The 27938-nt window shown below is 35.9% G+C and overlaps 1 long non-coding RNA gene across 1 annotated transcript; it reads left to right on the top strand.

Annotated features, from left to right (window-relative positions):
• The first annotated feature begins 869 nt into the window (after positions 1 to 869).
• On the top strand, positions 870 to 12199 carry LOC116786268. Its single transcript, XR_004356862.1, has 3 exons — positions 870 to 880; positions 2005 to 2014; positions 12032 to 12199. It is a non-coding gene; the product is annotated as an uncharacterized LOC116786268 (long non-coding RNA).
• Positions 12200 to 27938: the final 15739 nt, after the last annotated feature.

Raw genomic sequence — 27938 nt, 5'->3', positions numbered from 1 at the left:
CCAGGTTTCTTCTTGAGACAGACTTTGGAACTGAAGATCTGGCAGCTGCTGTCATCAGTTCTCACTGACAGCAAAAGTAGACATCAGCTGAAATGGTAAATACTGGCCCCTCAAGGTCAAGGCAAATTGGCCAAGCAGGATGAGCCCAGGCAAAGCTCACAGAAAGAAGTTTGTGCAAGTCAAGAAACAAATAAATGCATGTGTTGTATCTCTGAACAACACAGCAAGTGTTAATTGCCATGAGGTGCTAGAGAGGCCCTTGTTTCCCCCAATAATATTGTTTAGAATAATTAGAATTCTTACCTCTTTTATTTAATCTTTTTTGGAATTTTTTTAAATTAAGATTATTTTTTATGAAGAGATAGTTCAGCTCTGAAAGCCTCATCTTTTTATACTCCATTTTTATTTTCTCAGATAGGTATATTTTACCTGAGATTTACATAACAGTTATTTAAAATGTCTTTATTTATCATTCCTTCATGACTGATGAGTGGTTCATCGGCCCACAGGTAATGTCACTCAATATACTTGTATTATTAAATATTAATAATTATATACAGTATATTTTCTATAAACTCATTTTAACAAGGTAAATGTTATGCATTAACACGAACCTCCTTAAACTACTGATTATCTAGTGACTATTCCTTGAATTACTGAAACTTCCATAATTTTTTTTCTTATTTGTGGATTTCCTCTACTTACATGCACTAAGCATCTGCTTCTTCCATATTTTTCAAGCTGCTTATAGCCAGTACTATTCAACAGCAATGATAAAAGCTCCAAAGAAAAATTCAGCCTAAGATTTTATAGATTTTGAGCAGTTATGCCTAACATTAGAGAGCTCATATTTAAGGAAACACCCTCAATGACTGAAGTTGTAACTCCATATACCCTTCACTAGTTCATTGTATTCTATACAGTTGTGCAAGACATTAGGCATTATCAGAAAGGAAATAGAAATTTATCCCCTGAAGTATTTGTCTTTTATTTGAAAACAGTGAACAGCATTATCTCACTTTCTTCAGAATTCATCACTTTCCTTGGACATTTCATAATGGATGTGAAAACATATTCTGTTGTTTGGTGATAGAATGTTTTATTAATAAAGCCAATCTTTAGATGCTCAGCTTTAAATATTAGTGATGTTGTCTGTGTACTGAGCTCTTTGACATGCAGTGAAGTTTAAAGATGCTTGAATATTAAGAAATTAAAGTAGATATACTTTAACAATATCTGGTATTTGGACTTCTGAATTGTAATCTGGAAGAGCTATGAATAATTTTTTTTAAAACTCGAATATATTCATATTTCAAAGGCAGAGAAAGTAAAACAGAAACATCATGTCCAAGGCCAGGCCTTTTAATTTGTGTCTAAGGCTTCACATCTCACAGATCAAAAAGGACAAATACAATCACTTATATGATAAACAAACTGGTGTTGCTTACCTTAGGATAATATTAAATGCTGGCTCTCTCATAAATTAGGTGTGATGGAAGAAGTAAATTGTTAGATTCTCTTCTCGTGTATAGTTCTTATTAACTTCAGTATTGATTTTACACCAACTAAGGATAGGACCAAATGCTTTAAAATCATGCATTACAGTTCAACTGTCAAAAAAGGTTCTTTTAAATAAAATAACATTTCACTTCAAACAGGTGGACAAAGCTTTCTTTTATGTGGAATGAAAGAAAAACCTCAATTAAAATGTTCAGAACTGCAGGCACCAACAAGTAAAGGGAAGCTTAAAGCTGTTTAAGTCTAGTTTTATCTCAAAAAGGCATTCATTCTTCAGCAGCTCAGTTCTCACTGGTATTCCAGAAACAAATTGTGTCACCTTGATTTCAATGGAATGGCACCTTTCCAATCCATACAGATGCAGTGATTATTTCCTCCTACCATCTAAGGGGTTTAAAATTAATAACTCAATTATCCAGAATTACAGGGTAACAGCCTGCAGACTTTCATTCAGCATAAAAACAAACCAAAAGCACACAGGAAAAGCACAGCTGTGGTAAAGCATCCTGACATATCAACGGCCTTGGAGTCAGCTCTAGCCTGGCATGGAGTTCCAAGATGGAATGGGATGCACTTAAGTCTCTCTGATAGAAACAATACTGAATATCGAGTATTTACATACCTACAAGTTCCCTACAATAAAATGCTTTCTGTCCTTGGAATATCTATTGGTTTATTCAGCTGTTCAGTCTTGTTATTGCTACAAAATAACTGAAAAGCACTCTTTTATAATAAATGTACTAATATACCTGTATATCAAGCTGCACATAAATATGCAGGGCACAGTGGCCATTACAGTACAGGAATAAAATAAGGTACATGAAGCATATGCTATGTATAAAACATGATGAACATGCAAAGCAATATGTATCATTCTCAGATTTCCTCTTTAGCTGTTTTGTAGCCTAACTCCAGGGATACAATAATGAATCCCTTCAGAACTGTTCAGAAAACTATGAACTATTCCCAAACTGAAAGTTCAGTATCAGATTTTCAGGGTTTTATGACTTTTTAAAACATTCGTTGTCTGATTCTATAAGAGTTTATTGTTGGATTCAAAACCTGAAAAATCAGAATTCTGGTAGACGGAGAAAAACATTTACTTCCCTACCTGACACTTGGCTTTTCCTTCTGTCTTCACATCAGTTGAAGGGAAAGAAAAAAACTTTTATAATTTTGTAGTTGTATTAACAATTGAGTCTTTTGCAGAAAATATCAGAGATGGGTTTTGTTCCTTTTTGTGTGGAGGTGGTGTTTGGTTGGTTTATTTGTTTCCTTATGTGCTTCCATTTTCATCTTCTGCAACAAAAGCGTATGTTTTTATCTACATTCAAAGTGTTTCTCAAATCTTAGGAAAAAAATCAAGGAAACATTTCCAAATTCTGCTCAGCTTCCTTAATCAAAATTCTTAAACCTAGATTAAGATCCCTATGAGAAACAGACACGGCTTTATGCATGATAAACAAAAACCTCCTTCAGAATCAGCAGTCATGCTGCTATTACTGGCCTCCACAATTTGAACGAGGTCTTACCAGTATTGATGGATTACTCCAGCAAAACCCCTTCTAGTTAAAAGCCTTTGAAAGACACCCAAGGGGAGAAATAGCATTAAACCAGAGATGTATTTATTTATTGCCAGGCAGGGATGCCCTCAGAAAGAAGTAAATCAAAGATATCTCATGCAATCTTAAGAAGGAAGAAGAGATGTTGGAATGACAAATTTTCCATGGCCCTTGAACCAAGAAAAACACTAGTTTGAAACAGAAAATCACAGTAAATCGTTTACAAATGATCATCACTTCAGGATGCTTGGAGAATAATGGAGAAGTCAAGACACAAACGTATTTTTAACAGTGGCTGTGCTAGAGTCTGTATTTAGACTCTACTCAAGAAAATCCTTAAAATCACTTGCTTTACTTACATATTTAGGCACTTGTGGGACAAAGTTTAAAGTCTAATGCCAATCACTACTACTGTGGAATGAGAAGTTAAGTGAAAATAAGCCCCTCATATTTGCTAAACAAGATAAAATGTTTACCAAATTTGTTTTATATTTTAGATTTTGTGTAAAAGGTGTTAACTTGACACAATCTGAATTATAGCAGCAAGTACTTAAATAGAGAACTTATATAACTGTGACCTTACCCAGACATTGCAGCAAAATACTGTATAATTGGTGGATTTCAACTAGGCCACATAGTACTTCTCAGGAAGACTTTGCTGAGCTCCCTATGAAATCATTGAAGTCTTCCCAGTTATTTTGGTTGGAGATGGAATGCATCCATCTATAATAGCTTTGACCTTTTTTAAGGTTGGAAACTGATATTGCACTGGAATAATCCACAGCCAAAGAATATCTATAAATCACTTTGTTTTTCCTCTAATACAGCCCTCTTCTAGAAGGTAATGTTCCTGGATGAAAATGTAAATAGGAATTCCTTCTCCACTCAGAGTTAACAGTAAGAATTCTCTCTTGTAACAGGACTGGTCAAACTCAAGACAGATACCAAAGCCATAGGTCTCACAAGATCCATATGGACAGCATGCTAAACACACATCACTGTCTGTAACCACTCTTGTTCAACTGACTTCATCATATCCAACTGCTTTTGGTTCAAAGAGGAGGTCAGAGGATGACCGAGGGACTGGGTCTGGTTTCTATAACGAATCAACATCAGTCCTGTCACAGCCTCTAAACGTAGCGCTGTTATGCCTCAGACTAAGCATAATAATTATTTCAAAACATCAGAATTTTCTTCCAGATGGAAACCTCAGTTTCCAGTAATTCTACACATACATTAAAAACAGAGTTTTTCTCTAGGAGACTGCTTTTCAGAGAAGACAAAGTCCCAGTAGCAGACAATCTCCCAGTCCAGAACAACTCTCAAAGTTTTGTGAAAAGCTTCAGTTTCACAAGCTGACTTAAGTGAAATAAAAAAATCCCATGAAAATGCTAAAATTAAAACTGAACTCAAGAATTTAGAGCGATGCTGATGTCAACATCAAAGAGTGTTGTTGCTGTCCCAGGTGCACAGCACAGATAGTGTACTTGACTGTGCCCAGCAGCCAAGTACTGTCTGTTGTGCTGCCTTAAAGACTACAGGTGGACAGAAGCTGCTTTTGCTGGGTACCACCTGGAAACACACAGCCATTGTTTCTTTCCTGGGGGAAACCAAGCATCTGCTCCCATATGCCACAGATCCAAGGAAATGAAAGGCAACAATGGGGAAAGGCAAAGAGAGACAGGAAAGGTGTCTGAACACAAACTAGGAACCAAAAGCCTTATGGGAGGAGCGAGGAACCACCAGTCTTCACAGAATATGAAAATAAAGTCCAAGAAGGATCCAAAAAGTCAGCATGGAGAGAATTGTAATCTAGAAAGGTTTTTAAATATAGAATGAGTATAAACATGAAACTCCGGGTGCAGCAGGCAAATCAGCAACGCTATAATGAGATTTACTTACAACTATTTTCAACATGCTTTTTCCAGAGCTGCAGTATGTTATTGTAAAGCATAATCTTGTTTTGATCTCTGAGCTTTTCTCAGCCTCTCTGCAATTCTTTCAACTATGCTAGGAATAGAACTATTTTGCTTCTCTTCAGATCTGGTCCTAGAAAAGCAAATATAATATGTTATTCAATTTACACTGCTCATTCCTTATGCTGATTCTTTCTGCACCCACTTTCAAAATGTTACACTGATTTCCTCTAAATAGCAAATTCATTTTTACCCCATTTTTAAGACAAGGCAAAAAATCCTCATACCAGGACTGGTTTCACAGATCTATGCAGATTGCCTGGCTGGTCATATTGAATGAAGTTTTTCAAATAGCTAAAGTAGTTTTTACGTACAATTTTAAGTGCCTCTGATGTGCAGTGGTCAAAGTAGTCACACTGAGTTAAAAAAGAATCACTAAGTGCATACTACCATAGTCCTTTTACAGGATGTTATGAATATCAATTTGCCATAAAATTCAGGGGCTTGCAAGATGTCACAACAATCTCATAACATTGACAGAAAAATTCTGTTGAGACCATGAGTTTGTGTGTCACAATGAAATGAAAAAATGACGGTGACAGTTTAGAGACCTACTCCTCTTCTGTAAGTTTACTGCAGCAGATCTACTGGAATAGACTTTTATGTAAACTATTCACTTTAGCGTCTACAAACCTACAAAATCAAAACTTTACAAATATTTGCTATAATACCATAAACATCTTAGCTACTTTTTTCTCTTTTATATATAAATTTTAATATATATTTTGTGACGAGAGTAAATATTATTTGCTGTTCAGTCTAACTAAAAAAAAATCTTCATCCATAATGAACTTATAATGTTCATAAACCTTTACAGCACCCTTGTGTTCAGTTTCAAAACGTACAGAAAAGCAAATAGTCATAGTCATATTAGAACAAATTATTTCAGATTATTTTAATTATAAAATTATATGTTTATGCTTTAATATGTATGCTTATTTAATGAGATAGTTGCTGTCAACATCCATAGTTACCACAGAAGACAGTTCTGTTATGCAGGCAGGCACATTTTGATCTAAATGTCTACATTTGTAATAGGTTTTTCATATTCCCATACTGTCGTGCTTCGTCACTACATTGCCAGAGGAATTACAGGAGGATGAATAGGTCCGTTCTTAGAGATTTCAGATTTTTCAAAAACTTTTCTCTTTCCAGCTAGATTTCAGTTGACATTCATGTCATGGGGAACCTCATGGGGCTAATACAACAACAGGCTGCTCTCCAGCTAACAGACTTTCAAATTCCTCACTTCTCACTTCCACCAGTGTGTGCTCCTGTCAGAGACAGCTGCAGACAGAGTTCTGACACAGGGCTGATCAGTCAGGCAAGACTGGACACAAAGCAGCAGCACTCAGCTATTAAAGGCATTTCTTTTCTTCTGCTTTGTGTTGGTTTTACTGTGTCAAAATAATGACATATATAATACAATGAAGGGTATTTTACTCATGAAGAAAAAAAGGAAAAAAAAAAGACAAGTGGCTGAAGTAAAGCAATGTCAGCCTTTACACCAAAAAACCCATCACGCTTTGTAAACAGAACTCTCAGAAGCAATATATATACATGACTCTATATGGGAAAAAATGCTTACCTAGAAATATCAAGTTACCTAGGAACATGGGAGTAAAGTCCTGGTGTTGGCACTTTCTTCAGTCCAGTGAAGCTCTTAAAGAAGGTCTGATTCTCAGAGCAGAATTTTGCTAGACCTGAGAATAAGAAAAAACATCTGTTAGGAGAGAAATGCCAAAATTAGATATAATTTTTAAATAAAGAAACTTTTTTTCTACATTTTCTTAAGGAAAAACAAATCAATAGGGCTTGCACAATGGTTCTAGAAATAGTTGTTAGATATGAGAGAAATTATGACCTCCCCAAGCAAATTACTGGTACTTCTCAGAAGAACAAATAGCTAAATTTTGCAGTTACAGCATTGCCTTGCATCTTGTATTCCTTCGCCTGTGCCCAAGACAAAAGGATTATTCAAAATGTCAAGTGTAAATAGATTTGCCTTTATTTACATTCATGTCAAAATCATCTGAAAAGAGTGAATCATCTGGAAGAGCAAACTGGAAGTGAAGAAAAACACCTTAGAACAATACTGTGGAACGATTAAATTCTGACAGCTTTTTGTCTGCTAATCATTTTGAACTGGACTAGCTCTTAGAATTACAGGATAATATTTATTAGCAAGCCTTCTGGGTCTTACTCTGCTTCAAATCATTAAAAGAGTTGTTAAACTTGGCTGATAGATTGAACACATTTATGCCCCTTGTAGGTACTTAACATTTAGGTCCTAGAACAGTGTGCAGAGCTATAAATTTCTAAATTATATTTTCATTTTTTAGCTGAGAAATCAATATTTGGAAGTCCTTAGTAATCATGAAATGCCATCTCTTGTTCTTTGCTTTAAGGGTTGTTTTGTTGAGATTTTTTTTAAAATATGGTTTGCCTTAGCAATTCAACTCACACTTTCATATCTGCAAAACTAAAGTTCCAAAAAAGCTTGTTTATACACCTTAGCATGCAACCACATGTTTCAAGTAAGATTTGTGTTGTTTTTCTGCAAAGCTAATCTTCCAATTCTACTTGCAAAATGCCAAAGTATTTAAAAAGCATTAATTCACAAAAATGAACTCACCCGAGGTTAAGTTTTCGTTTTGAAATGTTACTCTCTGCTGGATATGTGTCTATTTTTGATGTTTCCACTTTTATCATGTTCAGTATTAGGAACAGTTTTGGGAGGCTCTGTGTTTTTATTCTACTTCATTCATGAACTTGAGCACACTCTCTCCTACTGGGGAATTTCATCCTCCTGCATTTATTGGATATGAACATGTGACGCCAGATATAACTAGCAGAAAAATGTTCTGTTTTAATGTACACTAGATGGAAGTGATAATTCATATAAAGACAAGGAGAACAACTCTCAGAAGTTGTTGACAAGGAGAGAGAAAAAAAAGAAAAAAGCTTAATTGAGTTGTTGTCAACTTATGCTCTCAGATATAGTTTTCTTTACAGGCATAATTATTACTATGGTTTTGTTTGCAAAGGCAGCTTCTGTCTCAGAGAGTTTAAGATCTGATTTGGGAAAATGGGAAATTGGAATATAAATTAAAAAAATATATTAACCAGTACACTGTTTCTTTTCATTGAAACTTGTTTCTGGGGTAAAGACCATTTGGATGATATGGAGTTGCATTCTCCAGGGGAGACAATGGGAAATACTTCTCTCATCTCAGGATTAGTATTATTATTATTATTATTATTACTAGCCAAAGTTTACAAGAAGAGGAATCCCACATTTTTTTATAGTTCCTAGAGTTTAACCCTACAAGCCACAAGAATGAGCAGTTACAGTGCCAATTGGAATAGAACACTGGCATTTTGTAGAAACAATGAATTTAAGACCAGAACACTTTCTGGGCATTAGTGCCAGAGAGTCACATATAATTAAATTAAAACAAGCCCCAGTCCAATTGACTACAATTTCTAGAGTTTAATGTACTTAATTTACATATTAGTATTTTATATTTCTATATTTATATTTCAGATTACTATATTTCAGCATTTTTTTTCAGTTCCCCTGCATATAAATTCTTTTGACATCAGCAGAAACAACTCTCAATGGCCCAGTGCTCATGTGCCTTTTTACATAGCAATTTAAAGGAACAGCACTTAAAGCCCACTGGCACAAAATTAATGTAATTTAATACAAAAGAAAGCAGTTCTTCTTTTTAAGAATATTTTTGTCTATATTTAGGTTTGGTTGGGGGATCAGAGCTTTCAGATCATTATTAGATACATGATTACAGAGTATTACAAATAGTGCAGATTTTTCCAAGATACAATTGACTGTATTCCAGTCTGCAAGAAAAAGTATTAGTGGATTTTGTGTGTGAAATATTAAAATGTTTGCTTACAATTCTTAGAAAAAAAGGATTTTTTTACCTTTATATGAGCTCAAGCCTAAAATTTCAGACAAGTTTATTTGTTTGCTTTTGGGTTTTTTGTTTTGAGGTTGGTTGTTTGTTTTGTTGTTGGAGGGAGTTTGTCGTGTATTCTGAGCTTTCAGGAAGTGCAAAATTTTCACAATTAAGTATCCTTACCAAAGACAGATGGATGTTAGAAAAGGTTATCGATGTATAAAAAATTATCAAGATAATAGAACAGTATAAAGAATTTCCCTATAGATAGCTCTGACAACCTGTTAAATTTGTATTCCTTATTTTAATTACAAGATTTCAGAGGAAAAAAAAAAAAAAGACAAAAAATGAGATAAACAGCCACATCTTCGTGTCTTCATAAGTTTCTGAGCTGGTTAAACCATTTTTTTTTTCTTGAATAAAGCAGAAATTCTGAGAGTTTGGGATTTTTTTTTTGTTTTAATCAGAAAACGTGATCTGTTGATATACAAAGTTCTCTTTGGAAAGCAACACTAGTTTCAAGACTTTTTAATGCAAAAATTTTGTGAGGTTTAGGGAATGAAGAATACAGAATTAGCATTCAACTCTTCCACATGGTAGGTGACTGCCTGGATTATCAGAAAAATGATCTAAAGTGTGTCTATCTTATTTTTCTGCATAATTTCAACATGGGAGTATTTTGAATCGGCTGAATGCAAAACATTTAATGCAGTGGGAAAATCTAGTTAGCTACAATTGTTCTGTGTTTTCTTCCCCTATTATTTGCATGTTTTAATTTACTAGTAGTGAGCAAAGTTCTATTTTCAAAAATTGAGTTATCAGCTCTAAACATTCAACTAAAGAGCAGAAGACTCATAATGTATTTATCTTGTAGCTTTGGTAATAAAACAGCACCATTTATAAAATCCAAAATCAAAACAAGAAAGAGTAAGGGAAAAATACATGGTTTCTTAACAAATTGGGCTTAAGCTAAACCCAAAAGAAGCCTTATTTCTACTGATTATTTTGTTTATTATTTCTTTTGTTTATGTTACCATTTTAGAGGTTAGGACTGAATGCAAGTTTTTATGCAGTATTATACGTAAAACTGACAATCTAGCAAAACTAGTCAGAATTGTTAACATTAAGAATAAATGCTCTGTAAACATATAAAAGTCAAGCCTTTGGCAACAAATAATTATTTCCTTAATGCAGCGCAAATAAAAGAAAAGGGATCACAAAAGTAAACAGAAGGGAAACACATATATAGAAAGGAAAGCAAACACCAAAAAAATAGAAACTCTGATCATATTATCGTGACTATTATAAATACAAATTGAACCATTAACATTCTTTAGGTATCCTTGCATTATATTCCCAAATTACATTAAACCTATAAAATAGATACCAAAAACTGTAAGACTTGCTGATTATGTTGTTTGGTATACTGTTATTTTGCCTGATAAAAATGCTGTTACTAAAGTTAAAATAAATCAGACAAGGTTTTTGGTCACTTTTTTGATGACAATCACACATAGTATAACCCGTTCCACACCTATATGCTCATTTTAATCACTATAATATCTGTCATGAAGCGACATCACAGCCAGCGAGAAAATCACCATTCTATAAGGCTGTGCCCACTCAATTCTTTGGGCATTAATATCTTATTTCTCTGTATTTCATTTCGACAATCAGTACTTTAAGATGGAAATCTAATTTACCAACATTTAAAAGGCACAAGCAGTTCATTGGCCAAAAGGATTCACAGCCAAATAAATGGAGAATCCTGATTTACATTGTGTTTATATCAAAGAAAAATAAACAACTGATGTTACTGCGAAGAAGACTGGATTTCTAGAAGAATTTTAAAAGTGTTTCCGTACAGTAGTAACTTCAAGTAAGACAATAAATCAGCTACTGTTGTCTTATATAAGTAATTTTTTTTTTAGACTAATTTGATTACTATTCTTCTTCATTTATTAGAGCAATGATAGAATGAATATTACATCAACTAATTGGTAATTTTACATACACATCAACCGTATTGACTGCCATAAGAAATAGGAATATTGACAGCCTATGAAAGAGGAAAAAATAGAGAGATATTTCATTGCCAGGTGGAACTTCAGAAATTTATACTTTTTATTTTTATAGCATGATCTAATTTTTAACCTAAAAACATAGTGCAAATATCTGCAGTAGCCTTGGTTTTCTAGTACTTACTAGGGTAGATATCCTTTGTCCTGCAGTGGTGTTGCTGAATTGCTGTTCTTTCTGGAGGATCACATTATTTAGGTGAGCAGCTCACAGCTTAACAGTAGAGTTTAGAAGATGGACTTTGGACATGAATTTTTGAAATATGAATAAGTTTGTTCTAGAGGTTCCTGAAGGCTTCAGGAAATAAATTATTGAGCTTAATACTTGATAATGGTTAAGAGAGCAATATAATGGACCTCTACTATATAATATATGCAGGTGTCAAATTGTACGATCAAGTGACTGCTCAAAATAAGTTAATAAAATATGTGAAATTAAAGGGGAAAAAAACCCTCAGCAGTCTGTATATTTCCATTTTCATTTACAAGGTCCTGGGGATATAAGGAAGCATAATTTTTGCTAGAATAAGCCTAGAAGAGAACTCAAGTATGCCTTGGGAACTCTGTAACATTTTGCTGACAGGTTTAAGAGCAAAACCAAGAAAGTCTGCTATCTGCTATCTGCAGTAAAGTATGAAGGGATTTATGGTATTACCCTTAAGACATATAATGGCACACCAGCAAATTAATGACACGATGGTTCATGGTGTTGAGTTTCCTGGCCCAGGAGAAAAGAGCACGTTGTGATGTATGGAACTTAAAGCCAAAGACAGTCCGATTGCGGCAGCACACGGGACAGCCCTTTGTCCATTATATAGTCCCAGTCCTTCACGGTCAGGGCCAAGGTGTCATAGGGGAAATGGGCTTCAAGACAACCAGCACATTCTGATGCCTTGGGATGGACTCCAGTCACTCCAGGCCTGTCAGCTCTGGCTTCCCAATGTCCAAGGCAGCCCTGCGACACAAAACCCCGACAGCTCACCCCATGCCCTGCTGCCGGTGCAGGCCTTCCACGGCAGAGACGAGAAACTTTAGAAAAACCTTAGAGGCCTTCATTCTTAGAGCTTCACCAGACAGAAGAACTCGAAGAAAGACAGGTCTTAGACGTGCAGTAGCTTTAGCCTGCTGAGAGGAAATAAAACACATCCTCTGAAATTTAAAACTGGACTCTATCTCCCCTTTTTGTCTTTCAATCCTTTTTTTGTATGCACACAACTGTCCTGCTTCCTGCCATGAAAGGTTTAGTTTTCTTCCATTAGCCGTCAAGTGGTGTGGTTGAGGAGACGTGGCCAGAGCCTAATGTTATTTGGTACACCCTGGCATCATTGCCAGTGCTGGTGGCAAGGGACTGGCTGACTTGCAAGAAGAAGGACGTGCCTTCTGGTGGAAAAGACGGGGGAAGGCATCCAATAGTGTTCAGTGAAAGCCTGGGACGGCAGGGAGCATTTTGGCACAGGAATCACTCTCCCCTTTGTATGCTTTTGTCTAAATATTGTCACTCTTCCGGTTTGTTTTCTTCTCTCCCTACTGTTTCCAGGAAATTCTTCTCCTGATCTGGGATCTTCACCTTTGGTGCCTCAAGTTTGAAATCAATCCCACTGCAGGCGGAAGGGGGAGGAGAAAAGAGAGTGCGAGAGCAGCACTGCGGTTAAGGAGAGTCTCGCTGAGGGCACTAAATTGGGGAGGACCATTTCTAAACCGCAGTAGCCCAGTTACTTGGGCTAAATGGAAGCTTTGGTTGAAATAGCCTGACAGCTGGATGCTCTCGGAGCACCAGGTGGCCTCACACACCAGAGCGCGGGAAGCTGCTCCCAGACCCTGTGCCCAGTGCAGCTGTCCCACAGCAGATAGAAGAAACCACAGAAAACCATTCCATTTGATGATTCTTATATCTTAAACAGATATAAGGACCAGAAGAAAGAGAGCTCTTCTACCTGCAGTAGCTGTCACTTGCATAGAGGTAAAATAAAGGTCCTCTGGAATTGAAAACTGGACTTCATCTCAGCCTTTTGTATTTCAATCCCTTTGTTCGCACGCACACAACTCAGGAATTTGAGTGAAACTGAAGGTTTTATTGAAGAAAAATTATAATCTTTTCCTATCTATCTATCTATGGATCTATCTATGGATCTATCTATGTGTCTCTCAATCTATGTATCTATGTGTCTATCTATCTATATATCTATTTATGTATCTATCTATCTGTCTATCTATAAATCTATCTATGTATCTATCTATAAATCTATCTATGTCTCTACCTACGTATCTATCTATGCATCTATCTATCTATCTATGCATTTATCTATCTTATCTGTCTATCTATCTACCTATCTTATAACCTATCTAATCTATCTCTAGCATATATCATCTATGGGCAAACTGTGCTCAATCTGTGAACCAGCTGAAGGCCTAAGGTGTCTTTCGGGGTCTCATAGGCTGGTCACAGGAATGAGCGGGTGAGCCCAGTCGGGCAGGGTGCGCCTGGGGCAGGCGAATGGCTGAGGCGCTGTCCCTGCAGCCACGGCCGGGGGGCCTCCCTGTGCCGCGCTCTCAGCCGGCCGCCGCTGAGGCTCAGCAGGGTCACCTGCAGGCACCTGCCTGGCGCTGTGAGCCCGGCGCTGCTGCTCCTGCTCTGGTGGGACACGGGTGCCAAGGAACAGCCTGCGCACAGCCCGGAGCACCCTGCCCAACAGGGAGCATGGCTGGTGTTGCGCCGGGCCGTGAGCAGCCGTGGTAGGAGATGCGTGGTCAAGGGGCCGTGAGGGCAACAGGCAAGGTCCTGTCTGCAGAGCCGGCGCCCAGGGCTCTTGCAGGGGCAGAGCGGGCAGAGCGTATCCAGCCAGGCTGGTTGTGGCAGTGCCGGCCTGGCCTGGCTGCTGCTCTCCGGGACGGCTGGGCCAGGCCTGTCCCCACTGGGGCAGCGCTGGACTTTGGGACGTGGTTGGCTCATCCTTGGTGTGAGTGGGACCAGGTGGAACTAGAGACACACTCTGCAGGTGTCTGACTGCCTCTTGTGCAGCCACTGTGCCCTCCTTCCCTTGGCCATGAAAGATCTTTTGGTTGCTTTGTTCTTCCAGCACGTTTCAGGACGCCTGGATTTTGTTGTGCTCTTCTGGTATCTACAGGGGCAGTGGATGTTCGAGGTCCTTATAAATACAGTTCCTTTATTGGGAGAAAATGAGTGAAGAACGAAGTCAGCTTTCACTGACCAATTTCTTTGTGCACAAATCATTGATTCACTGCTTGCTGCATTTATGTCTATGGCATAGAAAACACTTCTTTTACAGTCCAGATTTACAACCAAAAAAATTTGGTTCTTGTGGTATGCTCTGCCCCACCTCCCCACCAAACCACTTGTATTAGGCTGAAAAAAGGATATATGGGCATAAACTTAATGCTATGGATTCAATCTTGTAAATACATCCTTCATTGCAAGGCATTGTCAAAGAACTGCTGCATGCACAGGGCAACTGGCTTCTACATTCCCCTGCTTTCTGCTGAGTTTCTACCAGTATTTAAAGTTCATGCATGTGTTTAAAAGAGATTTTTTTGACATTTTTACAACATCTTACTTTGAGTACCATGAGTGTAAGCACAGTTCATAAATCAGACAACTTGATCTATTCAAGTTGCATTCAGCCCAAGAGCCAACCCCAGTGGGAAATACGAAATCGGGAGCATACTGGCTGCAGACAACAAGTTCAACAAGGCAGGTAGGTAACAGTGACTCTACAAAAGGAGAAGCAGGCAGTATATTGTCATTTTGGTACCTTTAACAAGATTTGCATACCATTTAAGTTGCAATTAAGCACCGTGTGTCCCAGGTGCTTTTGATAAGAAATCAAAAGGATTTCCTTGTGTAGTATTTTAAGATAATTTATTTTCAAGCTTCCTGCCATTATGCATGCTAGAGTCAAATACTTGCACTGTACAGTATGCAGAGAGAGTGCCTAAACTCTTCTGAAGTTCAGAAGGCAGCACCACACTATACACCAGCTCTGCTTTTCTGGAAGTTCAAAGGAAATCTTGTGATTGGCATTAATTTCCAACACTGTTGAATTGTATCAGAATGATAATTGGAGAGACTAGTGCTTGAAATAAATACTTTGTCCCAATGAAGCTCTCATAAAAGACTTAAATTCATGGCTTTCCTAATGAGTATGTGGCCATAAGAGGCTGTATAATGATAAGGAACCTTATTGATCAAAGAATTTGTCTATTTTACTGTGCACTTCTGTAATTACATGTCTGATATGACCTGTTCTCTCCATCTTCCCTATCAAATATAAAGAGCAGAATCTAATATAACAAAGGAAATTTATATTTAGCAAAGCTCATAAATACCTGCTCTAAATGAAAAAAAAAATCTGAAGCATCACAGAAATCTGTTGAATTTAGCTGGTTACTCTCATTTAGAAACATGATTATGTGTCAGAAAACAAGTAGAATTAAGCATGTGTTTTCATGTATCTTGACTGAGAATAGGAATGAAAGTGAAAGGAGAAACTAGTAGACAAAAGATTTCAGGAAAGATTTTCCCACCTTTAACATCCTCTTGGAATCAGGGCTTGTCATTATTGTTTTGTATATTTGTTTTTCTCACATGAACATGACTGAACTTCCCTATAGTTAGTAGCACTATCTAAATTTTTATGAATTATCAAGATAAATGATTTTAACATTTAGTTGAGAAATAGAAATTAAAGTGTCCTCTCTTTTTTCTGTAAAATTTTAAAATAGTTCATTACTGTTTTGCCCTAAAACTAAGATGCTATAATAGTCCTCTTAGATTCATATGTAACAGTAACAATGTCTAAGCAATGGTAAAAACAATAAAAAGAGTTCCAACTTAATAAAAAACCAACAGAAAATGACAGGACTATAGAATTACCTTTTCAGATTTACATAGATGATTTCCCCATGTATTATATTCCCATATCTTGTTTCAAAACTGATTTAAAAGTATGTGTGAAGGAAATCCACCTGCATAAATTTGTATAATTATGCAGTATTTCATAACCTTTGAGTTCATTCCCCAAGAAAACCCAAACTGATACTATTTTACAGCTTATTTAAGTAACAATCATAGCAATCAGTTGGAAAAATTAAATTAACTGCTTATCTCTGTTGTACTCTTTGAAATTCAAGCAGCCAAAGACACAAGATTTAGGAGTATGAAAGACAATTATTCTATGTCATGTTTTAATTAGTAATCTAGATTTTAGTAAAAACAGCAAGTAAGCATCATAATCCTTTCATTTCTAATGCATACCTAAAGGAAGAAAGGATTTCTCTGGAGACTAAAAAATGTTTTGTTCAAGAGAAGGTTTATTTCCAATCAATTATATTGTGTTTTCACATGTGTTTCTCAAGGAAGTAACTAAAGATATTTGGTTCTCCAAAAAATCTCAAAAATTTCAGTGTAACCGTAATGATAGAAACCTGCTTTAATTTAAGCTTATCCATTTTGAGATACTCATAAGGACATACTGAAAATATGTTGTCTTTTGAGTTTGAGATGAATGGTTATCTAGAAAACATTACAAAATGGAGTAAGGGTGAACTTTTTTTTTTGATATTTATCTCAATTTTTTATTTTATTGTTATTGTTCACACTATGTAAGATAAGAAACAAGTTCTGTTCACCTTTTCTCCAGTTCTTGAAACACATCTTTTTGAATGGACTGCAAGACCCAATTCTCTCTGCAAAGTAATCATTTATTTAAACTAATTACTAATATAGTAAATATTTAGTAAATAGTAATGTAGTCTTAAGCTCTGCCAGGGGAGGTTTAGGTTAGAGGTTAGGAAGAAATTCTTTCCAGAGAGGGTAATCAGACATTAGAATGGGCTGCCCAGGGAAGTGGTGGATTCTCCATCCCTGGAGGTTTTTCAGATGAGACTGGAGGTGGCACTCAGTGCCATGGTCGAGTAACCACGGTAGTGTTGGATCAAGGGTTGGACTTGATGATCTCAAAGGTCCCTTTCAACCCAGCTGATTCTATGATTCTGTGATAGACATTTCAGCCACTGCTTATTATCAAAGTAAACACGTTATTCTATTGTTAACATTCATCCTTCTATTGAGTAAATTACTAACTGTTGTAAGTAGTTTTTTCCTTGGTATTCTTCATCTTAAATTCTGAATACTATGACTGAATGTCCATGTCTTGGAGGTCAAAGTGAACACTGGCAGATATTATCAAATAGGAAACCCCCTCTTCGACATTTTCTGCCATAATATGAAAAACCTTTTACCTTTGCTTGACAAGGTGGAATAGAGCTTAGGAATGAATAGCAATGCAATGTCATTTCACATACTTTTATATCAGTGTTGTACTTGAGAGGAGGAGAAGTGGCATATATTTTTAAAAAAATAATTTATTTTCAATTTTCCTCTGTATTAAATCAGCTTTTCCTCCTATATCACCAAACAGAGGAAAGGATCAAATCTGAGAGGCTGGATACAGATTAGCACAACTAGGGAGATAACACAGTTTGAATGTGTGATACCAAGCACAAAGATCCCCAGGACAGTAGCAAAGTGGGGCACTTTGCCTTACGGACTACTGGAAAACAGCTTCAAAGAGAAATAAAGCTTGAAACAGTCTTATCTATCACACTTATCAACAGTTCTCTTCCTATGTAGTTTCTCAGCTCTTGAATTCATTCTGAAAGCTGGGAGATATTCACTCAAATTACTCAATGAGCCAGGTAACTGAAACATAAGGTGATTAGTTTAAGCTGGACGATTAAGCTTTTGAATGCCCGGATTTGGGGAGCTGAATCACTCTCTTTGAAACTGTTTCCAGCAGTGTAACTCCAAGCCCTCATTAAGCCTTGCTTAATACTAAGTTACATGATTTTAATATTTATTTCTCATCTTCTTTCCCCTCCACCTCCCTGTCCAGTATTTGGGGATGTAGTTGATAAGGGCAAAGCTAAGAAATTAAGTTTGTGCTCTGGACAGTGTGTGTGGGACCTGCACCCCTGTAAGATGACTCCTCGCTGTCAAATGCCTGTGCAATGCCCACTACTACGCTTTGGAGGGAAAGTTCTACCAGGAGCAGGTCCTTCTTCCTCCTACCAGCAGGCAGGGTTAAGTTTCTACATTGATATCAGTTCCCAAGCAACCAGCAAGCAGAAGATCTTTTACTACAGACTATTAAACTTCAAAAAAGACTCTGCGGCCTTTCAACTCTTTCACATGTAGCCAATGTTTCTGAATATTTTATAACAGCTAACAGCTAACAAGAACTAATCATCCAGAACACTAAGTTTGTGGTCATGATTCAGGCATCTTTTTCCTGTGATTTTCTTTCAGTTTATTAAACATATTAACTATTATAAAAGAAGAATTAGGGGTTTGCTTTCAGGAATCTTTTCTGAGTCTACTTGTTAGTTTGGTTGGGTTTGTTGTTTGGGGTTTTATTATCCTTTTTGAATGATCATTGCTGTTTTCCATATAGAAGCCTCAGGTATTTGTAGAAGAAATGCTACAAAGGGAAAAGCTGAGACTCTTCAGGCAATACAAAAAGACAATACAAATATGGTAAAACTGTTTTCACAAGTACAAGATAATTATGTGCTTTTTTAGGTGCTCCACTGAAAGAGCAAGTTAAAATCGGTCACCTCAGAGCTTCTCAGATACAAACATGTCAAGGTATGGTGTCACATGCATCATGTCCTTTGTCTTGACACTGCTCCTGAGCTGGCCTCAAAGCTCACTTTTTACATGTGAAGTTACTGTTATTTTTCCCATGTCCACTATCTAATACTTGTAGAAACATTCATTTCCCCCTGACACTTTTTTTCCAGGTCACATTGTCTCATAAAGTCCTGCAACTCTTTACAGCTCGTACCTGCATTTTCTACCACAAAGAACCTTGTACTGTCAGCAACATTGTCATCCTACTCCTTAACCAATTTCTGTGCTTCCCCTGTATATCCTGAACTACACACAGCTCACTATGGATTCCTGTGGAGAACTTCCCTTGGAAACATATAGTACACATGGAAAGAGTTGGCATGTTTTGTTGTAAAGGGAAACGCTGCTTTAAAAACCTCTTGGAGCACAGGACATCATTGATAGACTGTTCCACAAAATTTCAGGGAATCCTTCACCAAAGAATTTAGTGAAAGTGAATAGTCTTAGTATCATTGCATGAATAAATACTGGCTTAAAAGACAGAATATTAAGTAGGCATAAATATGTAACTCCTGCAGTGGAGGGAGGTTTACCTTTTTCTTCCTTTGTACAAAGAGTTAAAAGCAGGAATAAGCACTGAGCAATTGCTATAGATACCTTACTTAAAAGAGTTATAAGGGACTTTTGAAGTAGCCTAGAGAAGGAGGAGAGAGTAAGATGGGAGGTTGCAAACATGTAAAATTGTAACGTTTGTTCCTTACAAAAGGACCTTTACACATAGGGGTCTTCCTCTCAGAAGAAAAAAAAAAGGATAAATAGGAAAGAAAGGAAGAAAGAAACAGATATTACAAGAATATTTATACACAATAAATAACATCATAAAGAAACTGGGAGGAGACATGCTATAGCTATTTAAATATAATTATAAAAATGTTGTATTCTACTTAATTATTCAGAATGTAAGTAATAGTTTGGAAAACTGGAATAATCAAAGCTAAATTCTCAACACAGGGTACCAACTGAGGCATCAGGACATGAGGTATTAGCAGATTACAGTTTTTATTCAAGTTCCTAGTCACAAATTTCCAAAGTTGCCATGCTCTTATTCTGACACCCTTTCCAGACATTTTTGGGAAAAGAGACCATCTCTTGTTGTTGGTACACTGGTACAGAAATTCAACAAACATTGAAGCAACTATGATCAAACCTAGAAGAGTTTGCCTCCTAGACAGTTTTATGAATTAGTTCCTATGGAATTTAAATCGTACCAAAACATTTTGCATTTATGTTATTCAGGGAAGCACCACTCTGGAAAATGAAAAGATATCAGAGAAGTTGAGGGAGAGAGCTGTTAGAAAAAATATTGCCTTGAAAATAATAAAACCCCAGTATTATTCAACGACATAATTTAAATAACAAAGTTTCCTCACGTAGATGAAGTTCAGGGTGACAATTCCTTTCCAGCTTTAACCTAGAACATGGAATTAAACTACACTTATTTTTTCTGCTAATCTCTCATCTAACTTGTAAAATCTAACAGTGAGTCTCTTCACTGATAGTATTTTAATGAAGGTTAACACTCAAAAACCACCTCACAACAAGAAATTACTACCAACTCTTAAATGAAGCTATTAAGCAATTTATTGAAATAAGTAAAGATTATTAAATCAAAATGAAAATATTTTTATGATTCATATCTGTATTTTTTTTAATTTAGACATTATTCTTCCCCAAATTGAGTACAAGCAGTAAATACCCACATATTGCCATTCGTAATATGTGAAGTAGTTAGTGTGTGAACAAACCTGAGAGTCAGCTAGAGTAGTTCTGTATAAATTATCACTATTCCATACAAATAAAACTGACACAAACTGCCTCAAGGGTAGTGACAGAACGAATAATTTTCCAAAGGAAAGTCAAACACACAATAATGAACTGACAGGCTAAAATATCCATGTTTAGGCGTGATACACCTATTCTGTTGTCTTGCATTATCCTCATGGATAACAGCATCTGAACTTTGAACTAAATGATCTCCCAACTGGGACAACAGTTAAAATATGCTTTTAGGTTTAGATTTCATCCATCTAAACCAACACATTCTGTTAATAATTTTCAAAATACTTATATAATTAATTTTTTATGGGGACAGCCACTTATTCATACCTTGTTAATAATCAAGATGGGGAACAATGAATATTCAAGTGTTTTAGCTCTTTTTCCACCTCTATATTTCAAGTTAATAGTAGTGCACTGTGAAATATCTACAAATACTAGTGCTCTTATGAACATTTGAAATATTTATGACTGTGGACTACATCTAATAAATAAATAAAACTAAGTAATTTTCACGGTTTGCCCCAAATGTATCCAGTTATTTCTATGCATCACTTACAGTGTAGATTCTTCTTATTAAAAAACTGCAGCTTATGGAAAAATACAGATACATGCTGGCATGATGATAGGACTGAAGATTTACAAAATTTAGGGATTAAAATCCAACAGTTTTGGCTCACCTGGAGCTATTCACATGCTTATTATCAGTAGGTGACATCAGAAAAAGGGGTTTATTTAATGTACACTATTTTATTAAGCTATCTCAAACCAGAAATAATTATAATTAATTTCAAAGGAACTGTGTGTTACAGAAGTCATGAAACCCAACCCTTTCCCAGTATCTGAGCAACCAGCAAGAAAAAAAGAAAATAGTTCAAGTTCTGTCTTAACCCTCACTAATAAACTTCATTAATAAAGGGTAGTTTTTCTGTGTGCATTATCAGATTTCCCCACCCAACCTTACAAACTGAATGATATTTTACAATTTCTGTACTGTAAATTACATTTTTCCTCTAATGTCTTGCAAAAACTTGTTTTTCTCAGTTTCCCAATGGTTAAGAAACTCCACCATAGGATGATCACGATTCTTTTTTTCTAATTTTAATACATTGAATAATTGTGTGTTTGCAACCATATGGGAGAAAAAATTACATATGTGCTTAGACATTCAATTCCAATAAAGTTGTCAGCCTGTCTAGCAGAGGTCACATCACTGATAGGAAATACCAGACAGCAGAGGAAGTCATTGCATGCATCAGTCATCTCATCAAAAATAATAGTACAGATCGCAATATGTCCATTTTATTATTATTACATGTTTTAAGTTCAGTTGGCAACCTGCCTGGGTGGTGGTTTTTTTCCTTACTACATTTTCACAAGCTGAGAAAAAACAATCCTATTCTATTTCTATGTCTATTCCTTATTTTTCTATTTTTTACCAGTGAGATCATATTCTGCATGTTATGGTCGGGGAACTGTCTTTTAAACTGGAAAATATGTGCATCAAGAGAGTGGATTCGTGCCAAGCTCATACAACTCCCACAGCAGTAAGAGGTTCCAATGCTCTTGGAAAAGCTACAAAGATAGAATATATCCAGTAATAAGTTAGCAAAGCTCAGCACAACTATTACACCTCTTTTTCTACTGACCTCAATCAGAAGTTTCTTGATTTTGCACATGGTCCATCTCTTTTAGCATTCAAACCCAGATGTTAACAGTAGAAATTAGACCTAAGCCAAAAGCTTTATAAGCACCAGCTTTTTCTTGTTTTACTCTTAATAAAACATAGCTATAGCTTTTTAATCAAATAAGGATTTCCATATGCTCCAGTGATTGCCCACGTCTTTTACTGGCAAACAAAGAATGTTTTCCTATCCCCGTATTATGTTTCCATATTTAAATGTGTACTCATCCAAATTATACAAATAGAAACAATGCATACTATTGTTTGCAGAGAGCTGATCTTCTGGGTGAATTATAATGAAGAATACAAAAAAATAAAGCAGTCTAAATACAAGTGAATACAGTGTAGAGCTTAAAAAAAACCCAACAAAACATTTTACCATTTCAGTTCTAATTTAATACTGTATTTTATGTAGGTAATGAAAGAAAACATAAAGTTGATTTATGTTTAATTACTGTAACATTGAACTGTCATTTTAAGGTAAAAGCTTATATAAAACTCCAGGGAAATGATTTGTCAGTTTAGTAAGGCCATCCCACCAATTTCTTTCACATTTGTGGTGCAAAATTTTTCTCTTTCTTAAAGTGTCTCTGTCAGCATTATTAAACTTGTGAAAATACAGAGCTTGCAAATGTTTGACATAGTAATGTACTCATCCTGATTTAGGTACCGTCCGCTACTCACTTTTCTACCTTTCCTGCAGTTTTGTCTTTAAGTAGGTGTATCTACAAGAATAATTCAAAAAAACTCTGATTGATAGCTGATCACTGCTTTAGTGGTCTGTGAGATAAAAAGACTGCAGAAGTGTGCTCCTGAAAACCTTTTTTTCTACTATCAGGGAGTTGTTGGATTCACTATCCCTGGATGTAGCACTCAGTACCATGGTCTAGTAGGCAAGGTGGTGTTAGGTCAAAGGTTGGACTTGATCTCAGAGGTCTTTTCCAACCTAGCTGATTCTGTGAAGAGTTCACTCTTTATCTATATATACACACATACATATACATACAAGCACATATAAATGAAATACATTTATATAAACTCTAAATGTATAACTGCAAGAGCACTTTTAATTAAGGGATGTGAAGACTTTATGCACCTGTCAACTTCTAATTGATTTAATTTCTAGGCTTATCTGCAAGAGTCATCTAAACTGAAAACTTTCAAAGGAAGGGTACCAAGGCAAACTAGGTCATTTATTTGATCTAATATGCAATTTCCTACAAATTACTAAATTATTATGAAGATTAAAACTTTCTGGGAATAACATGAACTGCCTCATCTCATTCCCCACATTTGGCACCTACCTTCCTTTATTTTTTCTTCTCACAGAAGTTTCTTGTCTTCCTTTGCTCCTCAGTTTTCATTGACCTTCAACACAGGGTGCATTAATTTCATTTATCCCAGTAAGAATTTTATATTTTGTTTAGAAGCCTGAATGAGTGAAACCAACTGACAGCAAGAAACCTCTAAATAACTTCCGTGGGTTTTAATACATACATTGACTGCTCTTACAGGACCTTTTCCTCTGGTGCACAGTTTTTTTAAAACAATTAACTCACACAATTTCCACACCAAATCAAAATGCATGAGGGGGTTTATCTTTCTTTAATCAGACTTAAACAATGTAGCAATGCAACAGTATATGTCTTATGACTATTTTACCTTGCTGATTGCTTAAAATCTTACTTCAAGGTAATGTTACACCCAGGGCAGTATAAATGCAAAGACTCTGAACTTGTTCCATTCCCTTTGAAAATGCGAAAAATTAATTCTTTAACGTGTGAGATGCCAGACTCAATGGAACAGTAATGAGAAAAAGACACAGATTTTCCTCATAACCGCAACTTCTTACGTCACCCAGTGAGAACTAGAGAGTATTTGCCTTGTCTAGAAGTTTATTTTGCTTCACAGGATCACTTAAAAACTAAAAGAAGGCAGATTTAGATTTGATGTTAGGAAGAAATTCTTTACTTTGAGGGTGGTAAGGCATCGGAACAGGTTGTACAGAGAAGCCATGGATACCCCATCCCTGGAAATGTCCAAGGCCAAGCTGGATGGAGCTTTGAGCAACCTTGTCTAGTGGAAAGCGCCCCTGTCCACGGCAGTGAGGTTGGAAAGAGATGATACTTAATGTCCTTTCCAACCCAAGCCATTCTATGATAATAATTACATAATGAGTACATGAAATAACAGCATAAAACATGATATGATCTGATGGGGATGGAACCAACGTTTAGTTATTTCTGTTCACACTGAACAACAGAATCTTCCATTTTTGACTTCTTGTGAAGGACTTATCTTACTCCTTAAAACTGAAAGTCTTTTATTGCCAGGTTTTTAAATGAAATGAAACAGTTACCAGAGCTAAAAATGTTGAACCGGGCAATGTGATAGAGTCTGGAATCATTTCACTCTTTAAAAAAAATCGGAATAAAGGAGATAACAGTGTTCAATCTTTGGGCCAAAGGTGTCATGGAACACAGCATTATATGCCCCTAGGTAGTCTGTGCTGTCATCTTGAACATCTGTGGAATATGGAGCTGCCTCATGGCATCAAACTTCACCTGACCCAATGCAATTTAGGATTTGTTTTCAAATGTCAGGTATTAAGAGACTAGCATTAGAAACAGTCTGATTCAAAGATTAAAACTAAATAAGTAAAGCTCATGGATATGTTGTCACTTGTGGAAATTGGAAGGATGTTGTTTTTAAAACATCCAGGGCAAGTTTTATGAGCAATTGTACAAGTCCTTCCAAACTATCCTGTAACATTGCAGAGAAGACTGAAGTGGTTTATACCTTCTATAATTCCATACAACCTTTTCCAGTAAAGATTCCAATATTGCAATAAATTTACACATTGAGGCAGAGCCAGTGTTGATGTGAACAGGTGCCAACATTCACAATGGCTCTTGTTTTGGTCAGGTATAACCAGGTTAAGGCTAGAACAGATGGAAGCTGTGTTTAATCATGACTGTAACATAAAACATCCCTGAAGCAAAAAAAGAATCGACTTAGTAACTAATGGCTGTGTTCTGCTGTCACTAACAAGAGTCCAATCAATATTTAGCTACATGATGCAATTAGGTTCAGAAGACACTTCCTTCAATATAGGTTTTGTGCACTAGTATTTCATAATTAAAATGTAAATGACTGACATTTACTGCATTCATAAATGTTGTCCAATTCTTCTGGATGCTCAAATTTTGCTAAAACTGTTACTGTCATAATATACAATAGTATGCATAAAACCATCAAATTAGGATTATTATACACACAAATAAAAAAAAACCAGGTTATATAAAAGATGGATTAAGGTATTTCACAATCATAAAGTTATAATATTTACAGAATAATATAAAACATTGAGTATGTTACTTAAAAAAATATATGTAACATTAGTTACAGACTACAGAGTAAAACAACTACTATAAAACTGACAGATAAGGAAGACTCACAAGTAACATTTCTACTGGGAATGGAGGAAAAGTATGGAAAACCCTCCAAGGCAAATGCAAAAACTGTTAAATGAAATCTGAACAGAAATCCAGCTTAGGGAAGGTATCTAAGAAGGAACTAAACCAGATTTGATCCATAGCAGAAGTAGAGAAGGACTTTTTAAAATTAAAATGTAAAGTGAACTCTTTGCAACAACAACAATAATAATAATAAAAATATAATTTTGGTTTTTATTTGTTTGTTTTGTTCTTCAGCCACATCAAAGCTATTCTGTACAAAATGAGGATCCAATGGCAAATTGACACCACAATGGATTTTTTTCATTAGGAATATACTTACTTTTATTATTTGAATTTGCTTTAAGCTAAATGAATATTAATATTTTATATGTTTTTAAGTTTATGATTATTCTGGTAAAGAATCCCAGATTTCAAAACAGATCTTAAAAAACTTGAGAAAAAATATTTAAAATGTCAAATATAGACAAAATCCAAAATGCATGCATACGCAAATAAATAATATATTTTAAACAATAACTAGGGGTTATAAAAATGAGACAGCACTCTTTCTAATTCTTTCACTGCATCTCCAACAAATCCAGCAATTAAATGCAAAAATGTTTTATGTAAGATAAAGCTATTTGGCTAACAGCCTACCTAGTTTCACATTTATGTAGCTTGCTTAGAGCTGTGACAGGTTTCAGTAAAAGCATAGTTGAAAATACGCAGTGGCAAATTAATACTATTGGAATCACATTCTGCCTTTCCATCTCCCTCTAGTGATGATAAATATTGATGGAATCGAGATGAGCTGCTAGAATGTGGGCACGATGCCTGATCTCTCTGTGTATGTTATTGTGAGAACTGAATATACAGAAGTAACACCAAGACAGCCACGGTCCACAGCTGAGGTGTGAAGAGTAGATTTATTCCATTATCTCCGGGACACAAATATACTGCTAAGCTTAGTCCAAACTTAGGAGGAGCAGAGAGTGTGCAGGGGGAACCTTTTCAGGCCTCTACACAACAATGGGCCTGGCCCATGCCACCTCTCTTCCCACCATACTGAGAGGCCCAGGCCTCTAAAAGAATGTTTTAAGTCTTTTCGCAACATCCTATTAACTTCTGCAGAAACTCTGCTCCTCAAGGCAGGTAGAAAACAGCCCCACAGCCACAACGACAAGTGAAATTTCCCACACTAAAAGTGTTCTTAGTATTCCCCAGCTGCAAGGTTGGTCTGTGACTGAAAACAATTTGAAAAACAGCTTATTCTCTTCCTCCTCACCAATGTTCTGTTTTCAACCCCTTCCTCCACAAGGTCATTATATCTGTATTTGGGTAGTTGAGTAGTAGTGAGATAAAGAAATAGTTAACAAAGAATATTTCTTTGTAAAAATACTATTAAAAAAAACTAAAAAAAAAAAAAAAGTAATAAGGATGGGATATTAAAGAACAATGAAAAGGAACACATACATAGACTTTTAACATTATGATGTGCTATTTATGTTGAATAATCTAACTTCCACATTTAGAAAGTTGAATGCACAAACAAAAATTACTGCTTCTCTTAGCTATGCTTGGCATGGTAGTCTAAACTGTAAGTTGTGATGGCTTTATGGGCATTTAATATAAAAATGGTCATTTTATGCCCATTATAGTCACTATCATCCAAGGCTCAGCTGGTCTTATTATTAGAAAAGATAGATTAATAATCAACTTTTTAGTTCCCACTAGTAATCACCTGCCATCCAGATTTCACAGAAACAGCTTTCTCATCTGAAAAGTATTCTGAACCATGTCATGTGTCCCATGGTAGCCCCAGACTCCTTTTCTATTATTCTTATTGCTATTATTAAAAATTAATTTATCTTCTGCCCTTGGGAACCACTGATTAGAGCAGCTCCTTCAAACTCTAGCAATGTAAGCTAGGCAGAATTTAAAGGTTTGCAGCCAGAGGATACTGGCAAAAAGCAGAGGAACCTACTAGAAAAAAAGGACAATTTGACCACTTTAGTTGCTCCCATTCAAAGCCCAATGCACTAATGTAAATTGCCATTGATATCACTTAATAAACTAGTCTGAATTGTGACAGCTGATGGCTTTGATTCATGATCACTGTCAAACCAAACAGCAGCAGCTGAAGTGAATGACCCTGCCTTTAGTAATAGCATGTATTTGTCTTGCACAGTAAAACACAAATGCAACCAGATAAAAAATAACTTCTCTAAAGATCTACATACACATACAGGGCCGGAGGA

This window comes from Chiroxiphia lanceolata, chromosome 4 (assembly GCF_009829145.1).
Source record: "Chiroxiphia lanceolata isolate bChiLan1 chromosome 4, bChiLan1.pri, whole genome shotgun sequence".
NCBI classification, from domain to species: Eukaryota; Metazoa; Chordata; class Aves; order Passeriformes; family Pipridae; genus Chiroxiphia; species Chiroxiphia lanceolata.
The sequence above is the reverse complement of the archived record's forward strand: the minus strand, read 5'-3'. Positions and strand labels throughout refer to the sequence as shown.